The 23,939-nt window shown below is 35.3% G+C and overlaps 1 long non-coding RNA gene across 2 annotated transcripts in view; it reads left to right on the forward strand.

The window, feature by feature from the left end:
- The first annotated feature begins 222 nt into the window (after window positions 1–222).
- Window positions 223–23,939, forward strand: part of LOC306647534 — a 140,506-nt gene continuing 116,789 nt past the window's right edge. For both annotated transcript variants that reach the window (XR_013760117.1, XR_013760118.1), the window contains exon 1: window positions 223–321. This is a non-coding gene — a long non-coding RNA (uncharacterized lncRNA). The remainder of the gene's footprint in view (window positions 322–23,939) is intronic.

Below are 23,939 nucleotides of genomic sequence, written 5' to 3' on the forward strand. Positions count from 1 at the left end.
GAACAAAGAGAGGAGAAAGTCATTTGAAGTGGAAGTCCCTAGAGTTGCACGATGTATTGCCCTGGCCCACCTAGTCTCAGCACAACTATGTGGATAGTAAACTTCAGACTGTCTCCAATGCCAAGTAACTACTGATTTGGTGGCACAGGCCCAGCCTGACCTTGCAGGTGGGAGGGAGTTTATTTAACATCAGGCAGAAGGTCTAAAGGAGTTATTGGATAAATTCCCACATAGTGTGATAGGAAGGAACACTTGTGGGACATTCTATGTGGTTCCACAGAGGGTCAACTGTAGGACTGAGTCTCCCATTTGTCTATGACAGTAAGTTTCTTATTAATGCATGCTTTATTGGCATTCTTTCCTCCACTGAATACTTTCTCTGTTTCTTCACTCTAATTCCTTAGATAATACTAAATTTAAAAACTTACTTTTCCCCCATGTCTATGTTTTAAATACTGGCAGTGGGGTGAGAGGAAGAGACCAACTAAGTTAAACTGTAAGTGAGAGGAGTCAGTAATTAATATCAGATCCTGCAGGGAGCCTCAGTAAACATATCATTAAGAAAACAATTAGCATGAGTTGGATATTGATAATCTTTAAAAAGCAGGATAAATTGAATGGTAGTGGAGGGTTATAAAATAAAGGGCTCAGAGTGAGAGATAAGAAATGATGCAGATTTAGAATCTAACAGCAGGTTCTCAAACTTCACTGAAACAAAATGCAGCAAAGTTGAAACTTTGATGATATTATAGGCATATAAGTGGAGATTTTCTTGTGGGGGGTATTTCTGGAATATGACTTAGAACAAAACAAAAGGTAAACAAAAAGAAATTTCCATAAGAGATTTTGGTATCCAACAGGATTAATAACTGCTTAGATATTGTCATTGAAAATTTTGTAGGGAAGAATATGTTAGAAATTCACATAATAATGTGGGTAGATCTCAAAATCATAATTCTCAGCAAGAATAAAATCTTTTAAAAATGTAAGATCCATAGTATAATACAGAGATAAATTAAAAACATATGCACACGGACATGTTTAACAATTACACCTAAAAAGACAAGGCTATTCTCTGCAATTTTAGAAGCATTGCCAATAAAATAATGAGAAATATGTGTGGGAAGAAGGAGCAGAAAAGGTAATAAATTGGACAAGAGAGGAAGACTTGCATAAACCAAAGACATTAGTGGGTTCAGAACTGAGTGGAAGTAACTCATCCTTGTATATTGAAAACTGAAGAGTTTTAGTATAGCTTATGCTGGTCCAAGTGTTGGATTTATGTGTATATTCATGGACACAAGCATTATAAAAGAAGGAAACTCACCTGTACACATTAAAAAAAAAAAAAAAAAAAGGAAACTGATGGCAGCTCAATGTTCTCATCTGTAGAAAAAAACCAATGGTGGTCAGAGCCAACAAAGAGCCAAAACTGAACATGTAAATTAAATATGGTCAGATCTGGTAGAGTGAAGATAGCTCTCAGGCAAATATCTCAGAGGCTACAATGATGTAGAGAGAAAGAAGAGAGGTGTATTGTTCTGCATGGGAGGTTTCTTTTTTTTTTAATTTTTTTTTTTTTTTTTTTTTTATTTATTGATGGACATTTTATTTATTTATTTATATGTGGTGCTGAGAATTGAACCCAGTGCCTCACATATGCTAGGCAAGTGCTCTACCACTGAGCCACAACCCAGCCCCTGCATGGGAGGTTTCTAAGAGAAGGCAGCACAGTCCAGGATACAGAAGGCAGTGACAACATGTATACTTCCATCTGTTTAATTTTAGTTTCTACTCAAAGTTTATAATGATTACCTTTCCTAAATTCAGGGAGTTAGATACAAGACATATCACCTTTTAATGGGGAAATTATTTCAGTGTCTAATGACTTATTTGGCTTCCTACCTAATCTATGGATAATTAAAAAAAAATTTTCCCTGGGAAAAGGTGAAGAATAAAATTACAAAAATGAAAACTATTCAATACTTTAATTAGCTATATGTAATAGTAGAATAGTAAAAATGATGAAACAGACCAGATAGGTTTCCATCTATGAAAGTATAGGAGTGTGTATTTAGATTCATAGGTAACTTCTCTCTGCTCCGTGGACTGTCTTCCTTTTAGCTTATTGCATAATAGTTTAGATACTGACATTTTTTAAAGAAGAAAATCAATGTATGAAGTTTAAATATTCATTAACTTACTTGAACACAGTTTTCATTTTACAGTGTTGGAGATGTTCACACATGGACCACTTTTTAAACTTATCTTCTAATTTTAAATAATTTCCAACCATTGTAAAAATGGTTTACAGCAGAATATCCATTATGCTTCTTTAGATGATATACAATCACAAGGGTTTCAAGTATCTGGATTCTCACTTAAGATTCCAAATAATTATTAAATACCTTCTTCCAATCTAAAAATGCATTGAGTATTGATATGTAATTATTTGGGGGCAGCAGTTTTGGTTTTGAGACAGGCTGTGGCTGTTTGGACCAAGCTGGCCTTGAACTTGCAGTCCCCTGTATTGTCCCCTAGTCTAGTGAGTAGCTGAAATTGCTAGTGTGGACTAGCGTACCCAGCTTTGGGATCAAATCTTAACACAGGAGGAACAAAAGATTTCTACAAATTCCACCCTTTTTCTACCAAACACATTTCTAAGAAAATTAACATGCTCACTATGTTTTTAAGTGACTTCAGAAGGAATGCATATGGCTATAGTACTTTTAATTTGTTAAAATAATGCAACAAAATATGCATTATTTTTTGATATAGTTCAATAAGAGAAGAATTGGTTGTTTGGGCACATTTGATTTTGAACTGCCTTTTGTTAGTGACTTAATTTTAATAGAGTCCATCTCCTTTACCAACCCAGTACCAAGTCCAAGACCAAGATGTACATTGTCTTTTTCTGAAGAACTTTGTAATATCCAAGTATGGTCCAGTAATATAAGCTGCGTACTGCAATTCACAGTCACTTCTTCCTGCAGTAGCAATAATAGGGTGGGAAAGTTCCACTTCAGTTGCAATTAAACCAGGTTTCCATGCGTAGCTTAACATTAAGCAGAACCATGTGTGGGATTCTGCAGAGAAAGCAAAAAACAAGTGACTGAGAAATATGCTGATTTGGCTACAAAGTAGTTGGGTCAATTTTTACATGTACAGCAGCTCAGCTGGCTCAGAGCTTTGACTCGAAACTCCTCCACAGCTTATTATCTTGTGGCTCATCTGCCAGAGAATAAATGTCTCAAACTGTGAAATTTGGCTAAATTCTGGTTCTCAGAGACTTCTTACCCTTTCTATAACTCAGATTTTTCATCTGCGGAAATAAAAAAAATAAAAAACAGACAAAATCTCATGAGATAATGGTCAAGATTAAAGGAGATGGGTCCTAGGAAACACAGTATGCTTTGCCCAATATGTGTGTTCAAAAAAGTAGCAATTATTACTCAAACATATTTAAAATATATCTATTTGTTATACATATTTATTTAATTATATGAAATCTACAGTTACTTTTTGGATGTCTTAGAGCTAAGTTTACTAATTTATTTCAAGTCTAGCATGTAAAAAAGTAGAAACAAACAAAAATCTGTGATAAAATCTTTCATTTCTTTAGGACACTTCATAGTTTCTTGCAAATCCCAATAAAATAAAATAAAAAATTTCAAGGTTGTCATTTTGTGATAAATGAGCAAAGATGCTAGTTTTTCTAACCTAAGAGTGAATGTATTCATCTCTCTGATTATAAATTAACACTAAGTTTCCTTGTTTGGTTTAGAATACAGTATTATTATCAGGCTATTCTAGGACAGCTCTTTATATGAAATCATGGCAAACTATGTTTTTGGTTACATAAACTTTTAATTATTTAGGCTGTTACATTTAACTAAATTGTATGTGGTTGTCAAATAAATCCCTATGTGATTTTATAAACAATTTATTTTTGAAAAAAAGATTACTCTTTGAGCTTTTCTAATAAAACCATTTCATTGTTCCTTGTATTGATGGCAGTAGGACTTAACAACTTAATTCTTCTTTTATTTCATTTTTTCATTATTTTTTTATTTATCTTTTAATTTTTTAGAGACTGCATTTTGATTCATTGTACACAAATGGGATAGATAATTTTGTTTCTAGGTTGTACACGATGTAGATTCATACCATTTGTGTAATCATACATGTACCCTATGGTAATGATGTCTAAGTATACAGATCCTGTCTCATTTAGCCTTTGCATCTTCAGGGCCAGAGTAAAATACACTAGGTACTTAGTACTTGTTTGGAGAGTGAAGGAAAATGAGAGATTCTATCAGATAAACCACAATGCCCCCACGCATTTTGTAGACCACTTTATGCTTGGTAAATCAGCGGAAGTGTTGGGAAATTAATGGATATCAGTATGTCAAAGAGATAATATAAGATGCTTTCAATAGAAAGTGTGACAACATTTTTATTGAGTGCTAACAAATGCCATGTAATTGGTAACAAGAAAATACGTTATTGAAAGGGAAAAGAAATCCATAAACCATTAGAAGAGGCTCACTATTCTAATGCACTCTTAAGTCTATAATTTTGACAAAGGGGAAGAAGTCTTTCTACTTGAACTCCAGAGAATATACTTGAGGGTTAAGATAAAGACTTACACAGAAGTATATTGAAACAAATTTTATGACCTATCAGTTAAACTAAAGCTCGAAGTCAGTAGTAAAACCTCTGTATGGCTGCAAGGCTCTCAATAATGTAATGGAATTCACTAGATAAATGCAGGCTGACTGAACCTATCCATAAGCCATTGATAATGAATCCTGCCACAGAGAGTTACTAGTTGGATCGCTCTAAAATGGAACTCAGCAATCCCAAAAAACTTAGAAAAGTTTTATCCCTGTTCACGTGCACAGAAATATTAAGATGCATATACTGACACCTAAACTTTAAAACTGGGGCTTCTTCTAAGTGATACTCCTGAATCTTTTAAAAGTTATTCATGGCTCAAGATTACTCAGCATCATTGGGCATTAAAACTGCATCCTTAGTGGTAAAATCAGACTGAGATTTTGAATAATGGCACTGCCCTAGTAATCATCGAGCAGCGTTGTCCTTGGAGCCAATCAGATGTTTCCATTAACAACAATCAGTGCCAAGGCTCTGTTCCCCTGGAGTGGCATTTGCTGCAATCATTTTGTGCTTTAACAAGACAACTTGCATTTGATAACTTTGTAATCTCCAGCTCGCCTCATTCTTTCTTGACTTTGGAAATGTCTTTAAATTTATTGCCAAATAGAAATTACCCCAGGACAGAATAGTCATGTCTATGAGATAGAGGTAAAGAAAAAGAGAAAGAAAGAGACAGAGAGTTTTCATTGCTGAATTGATAAAGACATTTCCAAAGAACTTTAAAACACAGAGAAAAATATAAGGAGTCTTCAGATTGATTTAAAATATTCCCCTGTGCTAGAGAAGAGCAACTCAAATACAGGTTTGCAAAGTCTCCCTCTATACTCTTCACTGTTTTACAGGTTTTAATATGTTTTCATTTTGAATCAGACTAAAAGTATTATAAATAAGAGTGCATGTAGTTTTTTTTTTCCCATTGTATAGGTAAACTGGGTATAAACTGTTAAATTTAAGTTAGTAAAATGCACAGGTAAAGACTCAATAACAGATGAATTTTCTCTCTTGTCTTTATTTTTTTTTTTTCTCCAGTCAAAGGTTTCTACTATGTGAAGATTTTTTTTTAATTATTGTAAACAAATGGGATACATGTTGTTTCTCTGTTTGTACATGGAGTCAAAGCATACCATTTGTGTAATCATAAATTTACATAGGGCAATGTTGTTTGATTCATTCTGTTATTTTTTTCCCTTCCTCCCCACCCCTCTCTCTTGTCTTTGATTTGCTTCCAGAGACAGTCTTGAAGATGTCATTTATTTCATTGCATATGGAAATAGTTTTATATAGGAATGGGAAATAAATTGATTGCAAGGCAGGAATAATATGTTAGTTTGTAATGCTGTGTGGTGCAAAGGCTAATTGATTTTCATGTGACTGTCTTGCTAATAACCATGATTAATGTTTTTTAATTCCACTAGTGTCACCATTCACATAATATAACCCATCCAGCATGTGATAATGGCTCTGATCATTTTATGTAAATACACATCTATTAGCTTTGGCTATGGAAGGATAAGAGAAGTAGTACCTGTGCTTGATAATTTTCCTGCCTTTCCTATACATATTAGATTCTATTTTATCCCTATCTGAGCAACGTATAAGTAAATCCTCATTCATGAAGACAGGCATTTTTTTGTACATGAACTATTGCTAATGACTAAATTTTCTCCTGCTGATACCAAAATATATTGAGAGTTTATCTAAATCAATGTGTCAAGGAACTGTGTCTTTTCTAAATGTCAATTTCTTTTAGACTTAGAAAAAACATATGAGAATTCCTATTTTAAGTGACACAGGAAGCTTTCTTCTACCATACCCACTACATGTTGTATTGTACTAAACCTCTGCATATCAAACATGCTCATATATAATTCAGAAAGCTATGAGAAGACAGTACATAATATGTTTAATGATGAGCCAAATCATATTTCTAAGAAGTTATACCTGGACTCCTATATACCTGAACTTACTGTAAGTCTGTGAAGTAGGTACCTTAATTTGCATATTGTGCATATGAAATAGGTGGAGCTAAGAGAGATTTAGTAAATCAGTAACTGCTGGGACAGCACTATAAAGTCCCTATGGCTCTGGGTGGTGTTATGAGAAAGGCCTTGAATAATAAAATAAATAATACTTATAGACTTAGATACCTAAGTAGATAAATGATTATTCTGTTTTAAATTTAAAAAAAAATTCCCTGCATTTATGCAAGTTCATCAGTATATTTAGATTTGGGGTAAATGTCAATGCGCATTATTCAAAGGGTTGACTCTTATTCAAATAACATGAACACCTCTTCATCTCTTTGGGCTGCTGTGACAAAATACCACAAGCATGTGGTTTTTAAGCAACAGAAATTTATTTCTCAGGGTTCAAGAGGCTGAGAAGTGCAATATCAAGGTGCCAGCAGAGTTTGTGTCTGGTGAGGGGCTGATGACACAAACTGTCATTTTTTTTACTGCATACTGATACGGCAGGAAGGGGAAAGGAACGTGTTGGGATCTCTCAGGAGGGGTACGGACCCCATCCCTAAAGGCCCGCATGGCATACTCACCCCACAGCAGTCTCCCTTTTAATATGATTACCTTGAAATTAAAATTTCAACGTAAGAATTTGGGGGGGAACAAATATCTGCACCAAAATTCATGTACTTCTTGAATGTAAGATACAAACTTTTCATCCCAACTTCCCTTAAACCAGTTCCAACATCAACTCAAAAGTCTAAAGTCCAAAGTCTCACCTAACCAACATCTGAGTCATATTGATGAAGTTGAAGGTAAATGACTCTGTGGCTATCCACCTGGACTATCAATTATGTTATGTGCTTCCAAACCACAGTGGTGAGACCAGTGTGGGATAGACATTCCCTTTCTGTAAGGGAGAAAGAAGGAAGAAGCCACAGTTCCCAAGCAAGTCTGAAACTCACAGGGCAAATTCCATTAGGACTTCATGATTGAGTGCAATCCTCTTTGACTCCATGTTCTGACTTCTGTGTCCACTTTCACCTCCTGGACACATTAAGTGGGTGGTTTTGCCTTTTTCTTCCATCTTCCTGCTCTCCTCTAGCTACTCCCCTAAGTGAGCATTATCAGACATTCCTGGTCTACCAATGCTTTGATAAACTGCCCCCTTGGGTTGGGGTGACCCTGTCCCTACAACAGTTGTTCTGTGACTCTACCTGGGATCTGAGCAGCTGATGTCTCATCTCATCTTAGCACCTCAACAATTCTGCTGTCAAGGGGGCAGTCTCGCCCCGTGGCAGCTCTTGGCATGGCCCTTATGAGGGTTTTCTTCAATGGCTACATGTTCACAGCAGTATTACATTCTTGGCCTGGAAGGAGAGGGTCAGCCTTGCTGATTTCTGAACTGCCTTTGAAGGCATCCTTGCATGTTGACGGACAGTTGGGCCTGGCTTCTGTTCAGATGACTGACTACATCTTGTCAGATAATTGGTAGGCCACACTCTTCTTGTTCTTTCCTATCAATATCCATAGACTGAGGATGTTTAGAATCTAAGTTCTGCTTAAACAGCTGAATTTTTGAATAATGTTTCCATTATTTTTTAATTGTTGCTTTTAGGTATACGTGACAGTGGAGTGTATTCTGACATATCATACATACCTGGAACATAACCTCTTCTAATTAGGATAACAATGCCATTCTTAAATCGTTTCTCTCAAATTTTGATGATGAACAGTCAAGAAAACTCCTTAGAAATCCTGTTAGTAAAATATCCAATTTTCTTGTTCACAAGTTCTACCTTCCATGCAACACCCTTCAGCCAAGTTCTTTGCCATTTTATAACAAAAATGGCTCTCTTCCATTTGTCAATCACAAGTTTCTTGTTCTCATGTAAGACTTCACTAGAATGGATTTTACCATTCCTATTTCTACCAACGTTCTGTTCAGGTTTAATAAATTTTTCTCCAAGAAGATTTTCTCTAGAGATCGCCTCTTTTGTTTCATGGTCCTCACCAGAATCACTTTTAACTATACATTCACAGTAGTGCAGACATTTTCCAATCCCCACCCGTTCCCAGGCCTAAACCTGTTTTCACATTTGTTAAGTATTTGTTAAAGCAGTGCCCCACCTCTTGGTGCCAAAGCTCATAGTCTGTTTGGGCTACTGTAAGGACCATTAACTAGGAGGCTTCTAAACAACAGCAATTTATTTCTCATAATTCTGAAACATCCAAGATCAATCTGGCAGATCCTGTGTCTCATGCAGACCTACTTTCTGGTGATTCATAGATAGCCATGCTTTGTCTGCATCCTCACATGTGAAACTGACAAAGGAACTCTGAGGTCTTTTATAAGGACATTAATGTCATTTCATGGAATCTCTGTTCTAACACATGACCTCATCACTTCCCAAAGGCCTCAATTTTTAGAACATTACATTGGCATTAAGATTTCAACATGTACAGTTTGAAGGAAAATAAACATTTGGATCATTGCATTCTACCATTAACATGGACAAGTACATTTCTTTGGCTTCCTAGTACACACTGCACTGTATTTTCTTTCCCTCAATTGAAGTCCAGAACTTTCAGTGAGGGAAATGATGATCTTAATCAATTAAGAATGGTTCCTCTCAATTATCACTCACCACTCCAATAAACTGAAAAGAAATAGACAGTAAGAAATGGTCAGAATGGGAGATCTCATGTTAAGGATTCTTCACACACACACACACACACACACACACACACCCACACACCCACACACACACCATGTGACACAAGAAGACTGTGGGAGATATTGCATAGATATATTATTTTGGTTTTGGTGATAGTAGCATGGATGTTTGCATATTTCCAAACTCATCAAATTGTACACATTAAATATGTGCAGTTCTTTGTGTATTAATTATACCTCAATAAAGCTGTTTAAAAAAAGAGAAATGATTAGAAGGAAAAAATGAATCTGAAATTGAGAACATCTGCTGAACTGGTTACAGAAATTACCCTGAATGGTTTGAGGCAGAATAAAACTTTGAATTGGGGGAGGATGAAGGGTATGAAAAACTCAACTTTAAAAACTGCTGTGTTGCTACAATATTTGAGACTCTGGTTCACAGAAAGCACATTTTACTTGTATCAATGGATAGAAGTCATTGAGAAGTTGCTTTTTTCTTGTAAGGAAAAATTTTTCAAAACTATTCTTAGAAACTGAGTGTTAAGCATTAACAACTAAGATGTCTGAAAACCAAAGTTGTTTCATAAGTGGATGAAACATGATAGGGATTATTTAGGGAGAAAAATGAAAATGTGCCTTATCAGTTCGTACTACATATTATATAAAATATATAAATGTTCCTTTACATGAATATGCACATGTAATATGTGTGTATGTTTGTGTGTACGTATCACATCTCTCTTCTAGTCTCAGAGCAGTAATAAAAGTGATTTTCATCTATTTAACAATCCTATTTTTACATTCATTTAACAACCGAAAGATATTAAATGATGAAGGGAATAACATTTAAACTGAAGTAACAAATTTCATATTTTCCTACATGATACCAGATGAAATTCAAAGTTTATGGTAGAATGCTGAATTAAATGCTTGTAAAATTACTACTATTGACTCTGAGAGATTACAACTAAAAATCATGCTAATAATGTATAGTTTTTTTTATTTGTTCTTTTTAAATATACAGGACAGTAGAATGTATTTTTACATATTATACATATATGAAGTATAACTTATTCTAATTAGGATCTTGTTCTTCTGGTTGTACTTTATGTGGAGTTTCACTGGTTATGTATCATATATGAATATAGGAAAGTTATGTCTGATTGATTCTACCCTTTCCTGTTCCTATCCCTTCTCCCTTCCTTTCATTATCTTTTGTCTAAATCAATGGATTTCTCTTCTTCCCCTCCCAACTCTCCCTTCTTGGGGGTTAGCATCTACATATCAGAGAGAACATTTGGCCTTTGTTTTAGGGAGGTCTGGCTTATTTCATTTAGCAAGGTAGTCTCTATTTCCATTCTTTTAAAGGCAAATGCCATAATTTCGTTCTTCTTTATGGCTGAGTAATATTCCATTGTGAACATATACCACATTTCCTTTATCCATTCATCAGTTGAAAGCCCTTAGGTTGCATGGTAGTTACAATAAATGTACTACTAACTCCTCCTTCAGCAACTTCCCAGAGAAGCTGAATTACTCAATTGAAAATATCTTAATACTTTGAAGGAAAATACAAGGAGTGAGTGAGTTGTTGGAATCTATGTGAAATAATATTTCAAATGGGATGCCACATTTATGGTCGCTAACACAAAACCTGGCACTTTAATGGGTTCACAGAAAATGTCACATAGTCATGAAAGAAATATGACCTAAAGCATGTTTTATGGATGTTGACTTCACCCGGACAGAGATGATTAGGTAGCATTTGAAGGAAGCACCTTTTAAAGTCTTTCCTGTCTTTTGCTGAACATAAAGATGTAGCCTCAAAAGGCACTTTTACCTTGAACCTCCAACTAAGTTTAATATATAATGAAGCTTCCATGTGTTTAAATGTTATGTTCATATTTCATCCATCAATTTATTTTTTGACAGGTTTGCTATCTGCTGCATGTAATGTAAAGGTGCAAAAAGATTTTTTCTAGGAGTGAAAAGATTTATAACTCTTAACTGTTATTACCACAGCAAATCACTCTAAATGAAACCTACAATTATTTATTGGCATAAAATAGATATTATCATGAAGGTTTTGTGAAGTTATGTTGAACAGATGTCTATTTGAGACTATTTACTGATTCTGATTTATCTTTCCCATCTTTCCTGGTCTATGTCACTGTTTTAATTCCAATATTTATGATTTCTCATTTGTTCAATGACAATCCACCTCAAACTTTTCTTGCCATCTCCTAGGACCATGACACATGGCGAGCATTTTTCTTCAATCCGATGCTAATAATACCCTGCCTGGTGCTGAAAATGCAATTTTCCTTCAGTACTCACAGGGAATAGGTTTTAGGACACCCCCTACCTCCAAAGGATCTAAATACATGGACACTCAAGTTCCTTATATAAGAGGGTGTAGAACTCTTGTATAGCTTACACACCTCCTATATGCTTTCAGTTGTTTCTAGATGACTTGTAATATCTAGAATAATGTAAATGTCATATAGAGTTTGATAGAGTTTTGTCCGTTTTGTTTCTTTGTTTGTTTGTTTGTTTTGTTTGTTTTACTGTACTGGCAATTGAACCCAGTGCCTTTGGGATGCTAGGCAAATGCTGTACCACTAAGCTCATCCTCAGTCTCAATGTAAATATTATATAAATGGTTGTTATACTGCCTTATTGTCTACTTGTTTCATTTTTATTTCTGTAATGTCATTTTATTTTATTTTTCATTTTTTAGAATATCTTGGATCCACAGTTGCTTTTATGCAAGAATGCAGAACCTACTGACGTGGAGGGTTGATTGTATCCATTTGACTTCTTATTTCACACATCTTGTCATGCTTTTTGAATGGTAGCCGAGGTTATCTGCCATTGGTTTCTGTTTTCTACCAAACTCACACCCAAGCTTTATAGTCTAAAACACTCTGTCTGATAGAGTAGCCTTTAGCTGCATATGGTTATAAAGTCTTTGAAAAGAGGGCCATGCATTTGAGAGGCATTACAAGTGTTACCATACACTTCATATTTCAATAACTGTGCAAAAACATAGAAAGTGTCTCCCTGTTCATTATATACTGATGACACATTGAAATACTAATGTTTTGGTTTAAATTAGATGAGATACATAACTGAAACCAATTTCACCTGTTTCTTTTAAATTTTGTGATGAATCTACTTGAAATTTAAAATTCTTATGTAGGGCTGTGGCTGCAACTCAGTGATAAGGTGCTTGCTTAGCATACTCAAGGCCCTGGGTTTGATCCCCAGAACAATTAAAAATAACAACCAAGAAACAAACAAACCAAAAAAACAAAAAAACAAAAAAACCAGCATAAGTGCTTCACATTACATTCATTTTGAGTAGAGATTTCTATAGATGAAAAGAAATAATGCATACAATCAGACACATATTTTTGTTCTTAATCTTGGACTATGTTGTTTTTAAATTTTCTCCATACACTGAACAAACATCCATGGACTGTTTAGTAGTTATTAGGCATTTCCCCAATATTGGGAATACAAAATGATCAAAATGGATCATTTCTGACCCACTTTGGAGTCTATGTTATCATAGGGATAGTGAACATAAAGCAAGGAGACCATTATAAGAATTTCAAATTGTAATGAATATCATGTGAATCGGTGATATATTAAATAATTCTTGGGGGGTTAGGCTATTTTATATACAATTTTGCTAAAGAAGACCCGTATGAACATGTCACATTTCAATTAGGATGAGAATCATCACAAACGTATCATTATACTGTACCTTCTCACTTTCCTTGATATGTTCAGTATTTATATAATACTCATTGTATATATGAAAATAACTGTTTTCAATGTGTGAAATATATATACACATATATATATGTATGTATGCATATATAACTAAACACACACACACACACACACACACACACACACACACACACATTGTGATAAATTCTGATTGATTACCTTGATCACTGGGGTCCAAAACAGATGAATGGCACACATCGTTTCAAGTATTTTCCCAGGCAGATCTATAAAATACATAAAACATAACGGAACTATTTAAAACTGCTATTTATACATAGTAACAAATATATTATTAAGTGAGGCCCTGCTCCAAGATCTAAGCTCTATGTTTGGAATCAACAGAGAAAGAAATCCTGACATAGCAATGTAGACTCTACAATAAAATAAAAGGAAAGACTTAATTGTAAATAGCCTATAAATTAATTAAGTCCATAGGCCCTTAATAAACTGTTCCCTGATAATTCTATACATGAACAGAAGTTTGTTAATTGCATTTAATTTTTATTCACCCCAAATTTGGCCAATTCTCTTTTTATTAGATCACATCTGGGTGTCTGATTGAGGCTAGAAACAGCTGTAAAGGCAGGTGTTCTACCTCTGCCTTCCAGAAGGATGCACAAATCAACCTGGGCTGCAGACCAACAGATGTTATGGAATGAAAGCAAACCTAAAAGTATCATGTGCAGGTGAACTAGCGTACTCAGGACTGTAATGTACTAGTGTAGATATGCCCCTGAGTGAGTTTTTCCATTACTCCAGCAATTGTCAGATTTCTCTCAGGGCAAATTCCAATGACATTGTTTTTTGTTTTTTTTTTTTTTTTTTTTTATGACATGAAAAATTATGGCTGCTATCTTAAAAGAATCTCCCCCATTAAATTGTGGGACAAGACTTTCTGGACAATTAATTCAACCTTCCCCAGAGAATTGAAGATGTCATAAAACTTTTTGAAAAACTTTCACACATTTTATGTTTTGAAATATATTCATGACATCTATAGGGATGTGTTTCAACTTGTCTTACTAATTTGCACACATATTTTTTAACAAAATAATTATTATCATTTTGAGGGTCTCCCTTCAGGCAATATGCTACAGTCATATTACATTAGTACAGATAAATAAATAATTAGCAAAGTTAGGAAAAACAGTGTAATAATTATTAATCTAGCCAACTTTTATTTGGCACTTCTGTGTATCAGAACTTATTCTAGACAATAGTGACGTAAGGTATTGAGAGTAATGCCCTGGAAGGCACAGGGGAAGCAGAGTCCATCACAGAGTATGCATAACAAACTAATTTTAATATAAAGTAGGAGAATTCTCCTAAAATATCACAAGCAAAAATTATAGAAATATTCACGATGCAGAGTTTATTTTGCCTGCAACTTTCAGAGACAATTTTAAAAAGGATGTGACTAATTTACATTATAAATTTATAATAATATATTAGTAAGAGTTCACCAGGAAAGACAAATTGATGGATTGGTTAGCTCAAAGACAGTTTAAAATAAAGCACAAAAAGAGTACCCAATGAATCCCCTGTGTTATTTGGTGAAACTGTTCAAAGAAATTATCAAGTGGACAGCAATGGAAAACTTAACTGAAAACGTAGTTGGGCCAGGTTGGTGAGGTCATTGAGTTCTATGGGTTGCTGTCCCGAGACACTTTCAGAAGCCATAGCCCCTTGAAACCTTTGGTAAGCACGGCATGCTTATTTTAGTTGGGAACATTTGATGGGAAGTTATTAATAATACTATATTGAAAATATCATGGTACCCATAAGTTGTTAAGCCCAAAATAAATCAGCAGAGGCTCATTTCACCAAGACACAATAAATATTTAAATGTCAGGCCAGTCCTCTCCAAATTCTGCTCCCTTCTTCATTTCTAAAAATTTGCCTAGGAGAAGAAACAGAAGGTCTTTCCAAAGCAATTGTCTAGAATGCTGCCTAATTCGAATTTTTACATCCACAATCATTTTGGAAAGAACTGAACAAGTGAAGATTTGTTCTTTTAGAGACAGACTGCTTTGTATACCCCACAAAGCTTCCTTAGCATCAGATGTCCTTCAGTGAGAATCTTGTGACTGAGATTTTTGAGACTAAAACAACATTATCCTTTGAGCTCTCTGATACTGAGTCAGACTCCTTATCATGCTCCTGGGTGATACCATCTAGAAAAGAAAGCCCACCTTTCATTGCCCTGCCCTCTGGGAGTTTCCTTACCCTCTCTCCTCTGCTCCCCTCCATAAGTCACTGAATGGTCCCATTCTATAAACAGCTACACCTTCATGCAACTATGTACGTGCACCACTCAATAACTTCTAATAACTTCTGCTCTTTGTTGCTGCTCTTTATGGTCCTCTCTCTTTCCTTGACCTGTCAACAAACCTGTTCAAACCCCCTCTCTGATCTAACCTTCTAAACTGGCACCACTCAGTGAGCTTGGAAAAGCCCAAGTTCTTTCACTGTTACCCCTTAATAACATTTCATGTATTAGACAACTGTGGAAAGAAACAGTGGTTGGAGTAGGTCATCAAAAAATAATAATGAGGAAAGTGTGCAGCAAAATTTATTCAACTGAAGACACTGATGTGATGTTTTGATATATTCTGCCCCTTTTGCATTATTTCGATTTTTTCTTATTAAATATTTTGTAATTAATGTTGGTCATAATATCCATGTGTGCATAAATACATATAATCATTCAATAGTCAATGAGAAGCATGGACAGGAGAGGCAATTAGACCTCAAGACTGAGCATATCTGTGACCATAAAGAAATGCCACAGAAGGGGAAAGTAGCTGGAATCAATGAAACTGTACTAGGATCATGCCATCATGCTATTGGCAATAGATTTTCTAATTTCAAAATCTTTTCTGGCAGAAGACCTTCTGTGTCAACCCTAAGAGAAGGTCACTATTTAGAAGAATCTTTTAGCTCAATATTTGAAGCTCAAGATTGACCCTGGACTGAAGAAAATCTAAAGCATATTTGATTTTTTTAAATACCATCACACTGTTGTTTTACTACCACAGGCTGCCTGAGGAGTCTGCAGGAAGGTGTGAGGAAATGAAAAGAAATTAACCAAAAGGCAGCCCTGCAGCTTTCCCCAGGTTGAAAGATTGACCTGAAGGAACTAAGTTAATGCAGTATTTCTAATCACCCAGATGAGTGATGTAGAGGGGAAATAAAAGTATCTGACTTTGCCACAAATGACACTCTGTGACTCTGGTAGGTCTGAAAGACTGACCATCACTTTTCTTTAAAAGGTTACTGCATTCCCTTCCTGGTAATTATCACTTTAACCTATGCATTATTTCTTCCTTTTCATAAGATGTTTTGTGGGTGACAAAATCTAATTTAAGAATTTATGTGAGATCCCATTGGTAAGAATAGGATTCAAATCCCAAATCATTCCAAACCCAACACTGCCCTTGAAGGAAGCTCTGGGTCGCATTTCCTGCCATTGCCTTCATCAGGACACATCAAATGGGCTTCTTGCTCCTCGATGCACAAGCCCAACAAATCTATTCAGAAATGTAACACAGGGGTTCAAGTTAGTGAGAAAATCCAGCACCTGAAAAGTAATCTCAGCAAAGCACTTGGACTTTTCCCTGTTTATGCTTATTTGCACTTTCCTTGCCTCCTTGTTCCTGGTTCTCTTCAATTTCACAACGTCAAAATAGAGGCCACTGTTTTTCCATGTGACATTTAAGATTCCTGTCTTCCTCATGGGGAGTCCTCTATTTCATTTCCCATCCTATGAGCAAAATCACTCTTAAACTCTTGCATAAAAGTAGACTTACGACATAAAAAAGTTGTTTAAATAAAATGTCAGGAAAGAAGTAAGGGAGGAAAGAAAGAAAAAGAGACTGAGCCTACAGGTAGTTATCTAATCTGAAAACATGGTGGACAATTGCATTACTTTATGGCTTTAGACTTAATTATTAAAAAAATCTGTGCTAAAACATAAATTAGGACATTTTTGCTATCATCAGGAGCAAAATAGAATCCATACCATTGTTCTCATAAATCACATGACTGATTAAATGGATGATACTGTTTATTCTCTTGTTGCCCAATAGTTGATATTTTCCCTTTGCTGGGATATAGGGAATTCTTTTACAATAAGAGAGCTCAGATACAGTTTGGAAAAAAAAAAAAAAAAGTTGTGTTTTGATAATTTTAATAATAATGGGGTTAAATGCTCTCTTGTTCCTTCCTCAAAGCACGTATATTGACACACATGATTTATATGCACAAACACTCACAGGCTAAGCTTTGCCTAAGAGAACTCTTGTTAGTAAATCTGATTTGTCTCAGTGCCTCTGTCACAAACAAGGAAAATTAAGAACCCAAAGGATAGAAGTTGCTCCTTGAGATTTTAGAAAGGCATCCAGAGAGGAGGGGACCTGGGTCTCCCACCATATTTTAAGCCTGGGTGAGGCGGTTCCGAAGTGAGCAAGCGTCTCGTTAATAAAGCAGTGGTAAGCACTGGAGCTTGAAATTATGGGTCACTTTTGATTAAATGTTGCTCTCAGAAAATAAGTCCTGGCTTTCTGTGGTGGAGTTCCCCAATACCATATGCAAGAATTTAAATGTCAATGCTTATTAAAAATAGTCTGAGCAATAGCCCAGGATCACTCTGGGGATGGACCTTAAAAAGAAAAAAAAAAAGAGGAAGGACCTATATTACTTCACAAAAATTATTCAACCTTCACCAATTGACAAAATGATTGGATTTGGGGAGGTGGTATTTTTTCTATGTTTGGTAGAGGCAGTGTGGTTTAGAGGGAATATCACCAATTTTGACATTCAAATATGATCTAAACCCAATCATATGTTAACTGTGACATAGTACCAGTGAAATAACATCTCTGAGCCTCCACTTTTTTTTTCCTTCTAAAATATAGACATTAAAATACAGACCTCTGAGGACTGCTGTGGATATTCAAAATGATATGTTATGTAAAAAAAAAATGATAATTTATGTTCTTCCTGGAACATAGTAGGTGCTAAGTATAACTCATTCTGTAGAGTAATATGAGCATCTATCCCAGGACCTGATATGCAATGAGTACTCAATAAATGGTAGCTAACATGACTGCTGTCATTATTGACTATTACATTTATTTCATTAATTTTTCTTCCTCTCCTAATCTGCTTTATTCAGGATCAGGCAAGGGGTTGAAATTTTCTTTTATAAATATTCTTATAATGCCCCAAGAAGAAATTGCTTTTGATCTTGATTCATTTTACTTTTTACATATTTTTATTGATTTTTATATTGAAATTCTCCTTTCAATATATTTTAACCATAATCCTTATTTATGGGACCCAAGACTCTGGCATCTTGTAATAAGTTTCTTATTAAAAGGTGACATGATTTTTTATTAGAAAATCAAAATCAATGAATCATATATTTTGTCTTTAGCCGAGGTTAAATGAACACATCATTTACAAAATCAGGTTTTTACCTCATTACGAAGATGATATTCTCAGCAGTAAAATGGATTTTTCTTCAGCCTTCAATTGTTGGCATATACTGGAAAACTTTATTGATTTAAATGCAGGGCTGACAGGATGCCAGATAGGAATAATGGGGGTAATGAATAGGGCTGCCTCTTCCTTGAAGACCTGGGGGCCAGTGGGCACAGGCAGGAAGTCCTGCTGGGGATTTCAAAGCTGAAGTTGTAGAGTAAGCCCTCAGATCCTAGTATGGAGCTGAGGTCTGAAAGTACCCTTGCAGGGTGAATCACTTAATATTCAGCCACCGTAACACATTTTCTTTTAAATCATTTATTCATTCATAAAAAGTTTTTTGAGTCTCTATTATGTCACAAACATTTCCCCAATGTTTGGTCATTGGTCCCATTCTTCATGGAATATATGGTCTCCTGGGGGATATACACAGTTAACAATATTAAATTAAAACTGCAATACGATTCCTGCAAAGAAAGAGGAAGGGAGTTATCTTAAGAAGTCACTGAGAAAGTGGCATGATGCATAGCATACAGTGGGTACTTAAGGCATGTCTGCTGAATGACTAGATCCAATGGTGGGTGACTGTTGCCCTATATACAGAGAGAGTGACCAAGGATAGTAGATATCTTCCATACCTGTTTCTCTCTCCCTTTCTTTTATTCTCTATACCCTATATGCTAGGTGATTTAACTAATAAAAATTTAAGACTCTTCCAAATGTTATTCTTCTAAAAAATCCAAACTAATTTTGTGCCATCTAATTGAGTACAGTGAATATTATGGATCAATGAAGTTAAAGGACAGATCCCTGAGTTCACAGAGGGATAAATATATTTCCATAGATCAGGTTGCTGCATTCAGACAGGAAGAATCTGAGACCCTCACAGTCAGGAGCATTAGTCAGGAAACGAATAGGAGGGAATTTTGAAAAATTAATCTCCTGATAGGTTCAACCAACACCCCTACACTCTACTCAGTGTAAAAACTTCCCAGTAAGTGGCCAACATTAAATCTGTTGCAGCTGGTAGCACATTCATGGTTCTAACTTGGTGGGATAAATAGCAAAATCCATCAAATGGATTAGGGACACTGGTTATGGGGTGCCCAGGGAGAATGTTCAGTTAGCTAGAGAGATATTCCTGATGGTTGTGGATCCCAATCCCAGTTACTAGAGAAAGTTTTCAGTTGTGAGAGAGGACGAACATTAAAATTAACCCACACACACGCCAAGGAGTTTAGAATTAGCAAATGTGTATTTAAGTCAAACCTCACCTTATCACAGTAACCACAGTGTGAGTTTGAACAAGTTAGTTAATATTTATGAACGCAGTATCCTCATTTGTAAAATGAAATTAACATCAACTGTCTTACTAACTTTGGCCAATTTATGTAGTGCCTTATCAGTGCTGTCTTCTGAGAGGTCTTCACCAAGATGAGGAAGATAAAATGTTTAAATACATTATAAGTTAACCGTGTACTGTATTAAAATCTGATTTATCACAATGACCGCATTGTGAACACCACAAAAATCAAACAAATGTGATTATTCTTTTTTACCTTAGTAGAATAAATCTCTGTCATTAAGACAAGATTAATGACTATACCACACACATGAATTTATCTTACTCAAAAGCTTTTATTTTATTGTATTGTAGTAAGAATACTTCAGAGGAAATTTATCCTCTGAGCAAAATTTTAAGCGCACATTATTGTTGGCTATAGATACAAAATTATGCAGCAGATTCCTAGATCATAGCCATCTTGCTTGACTGAGACTTTCTATGTATTATTTAGCAACTCCATGTTTTCCCCTCCTCCCAGTCTCCTCCAGCCACCATTTCATACTTTGATTCCATAAATTGGACAGTTTTAGATAATTCATTAAATCATGCTCTGTTTGTCTTTCTGTTACTGACCTGCATTACCTGGCACAAAGTTCTCAGATTTCATCCATGTCGTTGAATAGTGCAGACCTCTTCATTAAGTCTGAATAGTAACCCTTCGTGACATATTTACTGTGTCCATTCATCTGTGGAGGGACATTCAAGGGGCCATGTCCACATCTTGGCTATTGTGATCAGTGCTGCAACAAACATCGGAATATTAATATCCCTTTGAGATCCTGACTTCCTTGTCTTTGGACTTATATCCAGAGGTAGGATTACTAGATTATATGGTAGTCTGAATTTTAGCTTTCTGAGGAATCTTCATATTGTTTTCCACAGCAACTGCAGCAGTTTGCCTTCCCACCAACAGTGTACACCGGTTCCATCTTTCCCACATCCTGGCCAACACTACTCCCTCCCTTCTTCTCTGCCTCTCTCTGTCTCTCTCTCTCTCCTCTCTTTCTGATAATAGTCATCCTGACAGGAGTGAGTTAGTATGTCATTGTTGATTTGATTTGCATTTGTCTGTAATCAGTAACTTTGAACATTTTTTTTCATAAGTTCTATTTAGAGCCTTAGCACATTTGAATTTTTAGTGATCTTTCTATATTTTATAAATTAATCCCATATCAGATACACGATGGGCAAATGTTTTCTCCAGTTCTGGAAGACTGCCTTTTCACTCTCTTAATTTTGTTGTTTTGTTTTGTTTTGTGTTTGCTTTCTTTTTGTTTTATTTGTTATACAGAACTTTGGGGTTTGATAAAATCCCATTCGTTTATTTTTATTATTTGTGGTTTTGGTGTTTTATTCATAAAGTCAATTCCAAGACCTATGTCATGAATATTTTATTCTATGTTTTCATTGAGAGTTTTTATAGTTTGGGGCCTTATATTTAAGTCTTTAATCCATTTTGAGTTGATTTGTTTGTGCATGATGTTAAGATAAAGAGTCCAGCATTATTTTATTGTAGGTAGGTATCTGGTTTTCTCAACACTTTGTTAAAGACACAGTTCTTTCCCCATTGTATATTCTTGGCCACTTTATCAAAGACTATTTGACTTTATGTGAACAGACATATTCCTGGGCCCTGTACTCTGTTCCATTGGTCTACCTGTCTGTCTTCATGTTGTATTACACTGTTTCATTACCATAGCTTTGTGATACATTTTGAAATCAGGAAGCCTAATGCCTCCAGTTTTGTTATTATTTTTATGAAACCATATTTTTATGGCTTCATAAGAATATTAGAATTATTTTTCTATGCCAGAGAGTTTGATAGAAGTTATATAGAATCTATAGAACTCTTGGGAGTGGTATGGACATTTTAACAGTACTGTCCCCCATCTCACAAACGTGGGGTGACAGTCTACATCTTTGTTTCTAGTTTGGTTTCTTTCATCAGTGTTTTACAGTTTTGGGTATATAAGACTTTCATGTCCTTAGTTATGTTTCCTCTGAAGTATTTAATTATTTTTGGTGCAATTATAAATAGAAGTGTTTTTCTCAGTATTTTTACCAGATAGTTTAATATTAGCATATACAAATACAACTGATTTTTTTTTTTCGGTGCTGGGGATTGAACCCAGGGCCTTGTGCTTGTGAGGCACGCACTCTACCAACTGAGCTATCCCCCCAGCCCTACAACTGATTTTTGTATGTTGATTTTCTATCTTGGAAATGTTCTAAAATTTTCAGTTAGTTCCCATGGGAATTTGGTGGGGATATACATATACATAGCCACCAAATTATATGTATTATATAATAAAATAACATATTTTATACCATATATAATATAGTATACTATATATAGTATATATAATATACTATATATATAGTAAATATATTTATATATAGTATACTATATATAAATAAATATATATAATTTATAAATATATAAAATAGTTAACTTTACTTTTTATTTTCTGATCTGGGTGCCTCTTATTTCTTTTTCTTTCCTTATTGGTCTGGCTAGGACTTCCAGTACTATGTTGAATAGAAGTTGTGAGAGAGTGGTCAGTCTTGTCTTGTTCCTAATCTGAGACCAAAATCTTTCATTTTCCATAGTTGAGCATGACATTGGCCATGTACTTTTTATTTGTGACTTCTATTATGTTCAGGTAATTTCTATTTTTTGGAATTTATTGAGAGTTTTGTCAAGAAAGAGTGTTGGCTTTTTTCCAAAATCATTTTTATATCCATTGGGATGATCATATGAGATTTTTATCCTTTATTCTGTTAACATGATGCTTTATGTTCATTAGCTTTTACACAGGTGAAGGACTCATGTATCCCAGGGATAAATCCACTTGGCATGGTGCATAATTCTTTTAAAGTTCTGTTGGATTTTCTTTGCTTGTTTTTGTTGAAGATTTTTGAATCTCTAAGCCTATAGCTTTCTTTGCTTTCAGTGCCATTGTCTGCTTTTGGGATCTTGGTAATTCTAGCCTCATAAAATGAGTTTAGAAGTTTTCCTCCTGTTCAACTCTTTTTTAAAAAGAGCCTAAAAATGATTGGAATTTTTATTTGTTTTATAGTACATTACATTATTAAAAATATTTGGAAGTTATCTAGTCCTGCCCTTTTATTTGTGGGAGGTTTTCATGACGGTATCAATCTCCAACCTGTTCAGACTTTCTGTTTCTTCATGATTCTGGGCAGTTTGTTTTCCTCTGGGAATATATTTAGCTTTTCTGTGTTATCCACTTTATGATCTTTTCATTTCTGTGGCGTCAGATCTAATGTCAGCAAGATTCAGTCAGACTTTGGATTTTCCTTTCCCTCACAAACATGCCAATTTATCCTCAATGAATGTGCATATATGCCCTTTGTGAGATTCAAAAATGAATTAAAAAGTCCAGCATGGCGGCACACACCTGTAATCCCAGCCACTCAGGAGGCGAAGGCAGGAGGATGGCGAGTCCAAAGTCAACCTCAGCAAAAAGCTAGGTGCTAAGCAATTCAGTGAGACAATGTCTCTAAATAAAATTCAAAATAGGGCTGGGATGTGGCTCAGTGGTTGAATGCCCCTGAGTTCAATCCCTGGTACCAACCAAAAAGAAAAAAAAAAAAAAAAAAATGAATTAAAAGGCTCTACTTTAGGCACTCCATAATAATGAAACACAACTCATCAAAGCAGACTGGGAGATTCTGGACATCCTCTCACCAGAGACCCTGCCCCTGGTATAGCATCATATGGTCTGGCAGAGAACCCCTAGCTCCCAACTTTATTCAGGGAAGGAACGGGTGGGTACATGCACAGGGGACGGGCTTCTTCTTTGCCTTTCTTGTTACTCAGATGGGTTCAACATAGCCTGGTCAGCTGGGGCAGAACAGCCTCCATGGCTTGGACTGGTGGGTATCATTGATCCCCCTTCCTTCTCAGCACAGAACAAATGGACAGAAGCTTCCTGCTTCTACCCAGGTAGGGAAAGCCTTAGGGATCCTGGAT

This window comes from Sciurus vulgaris, assembly GCF_902686455.1.
Source record: "Sciurus vulgaris genome assembly, chromosome: 17".
Taxonomy (NCBI): domain Eukaryota; kingdom Metazoa; phylum Chordata; class Mammalia; order Rodentia; family Sciuridae; genus Sciurus; species Sciurus vulgaris.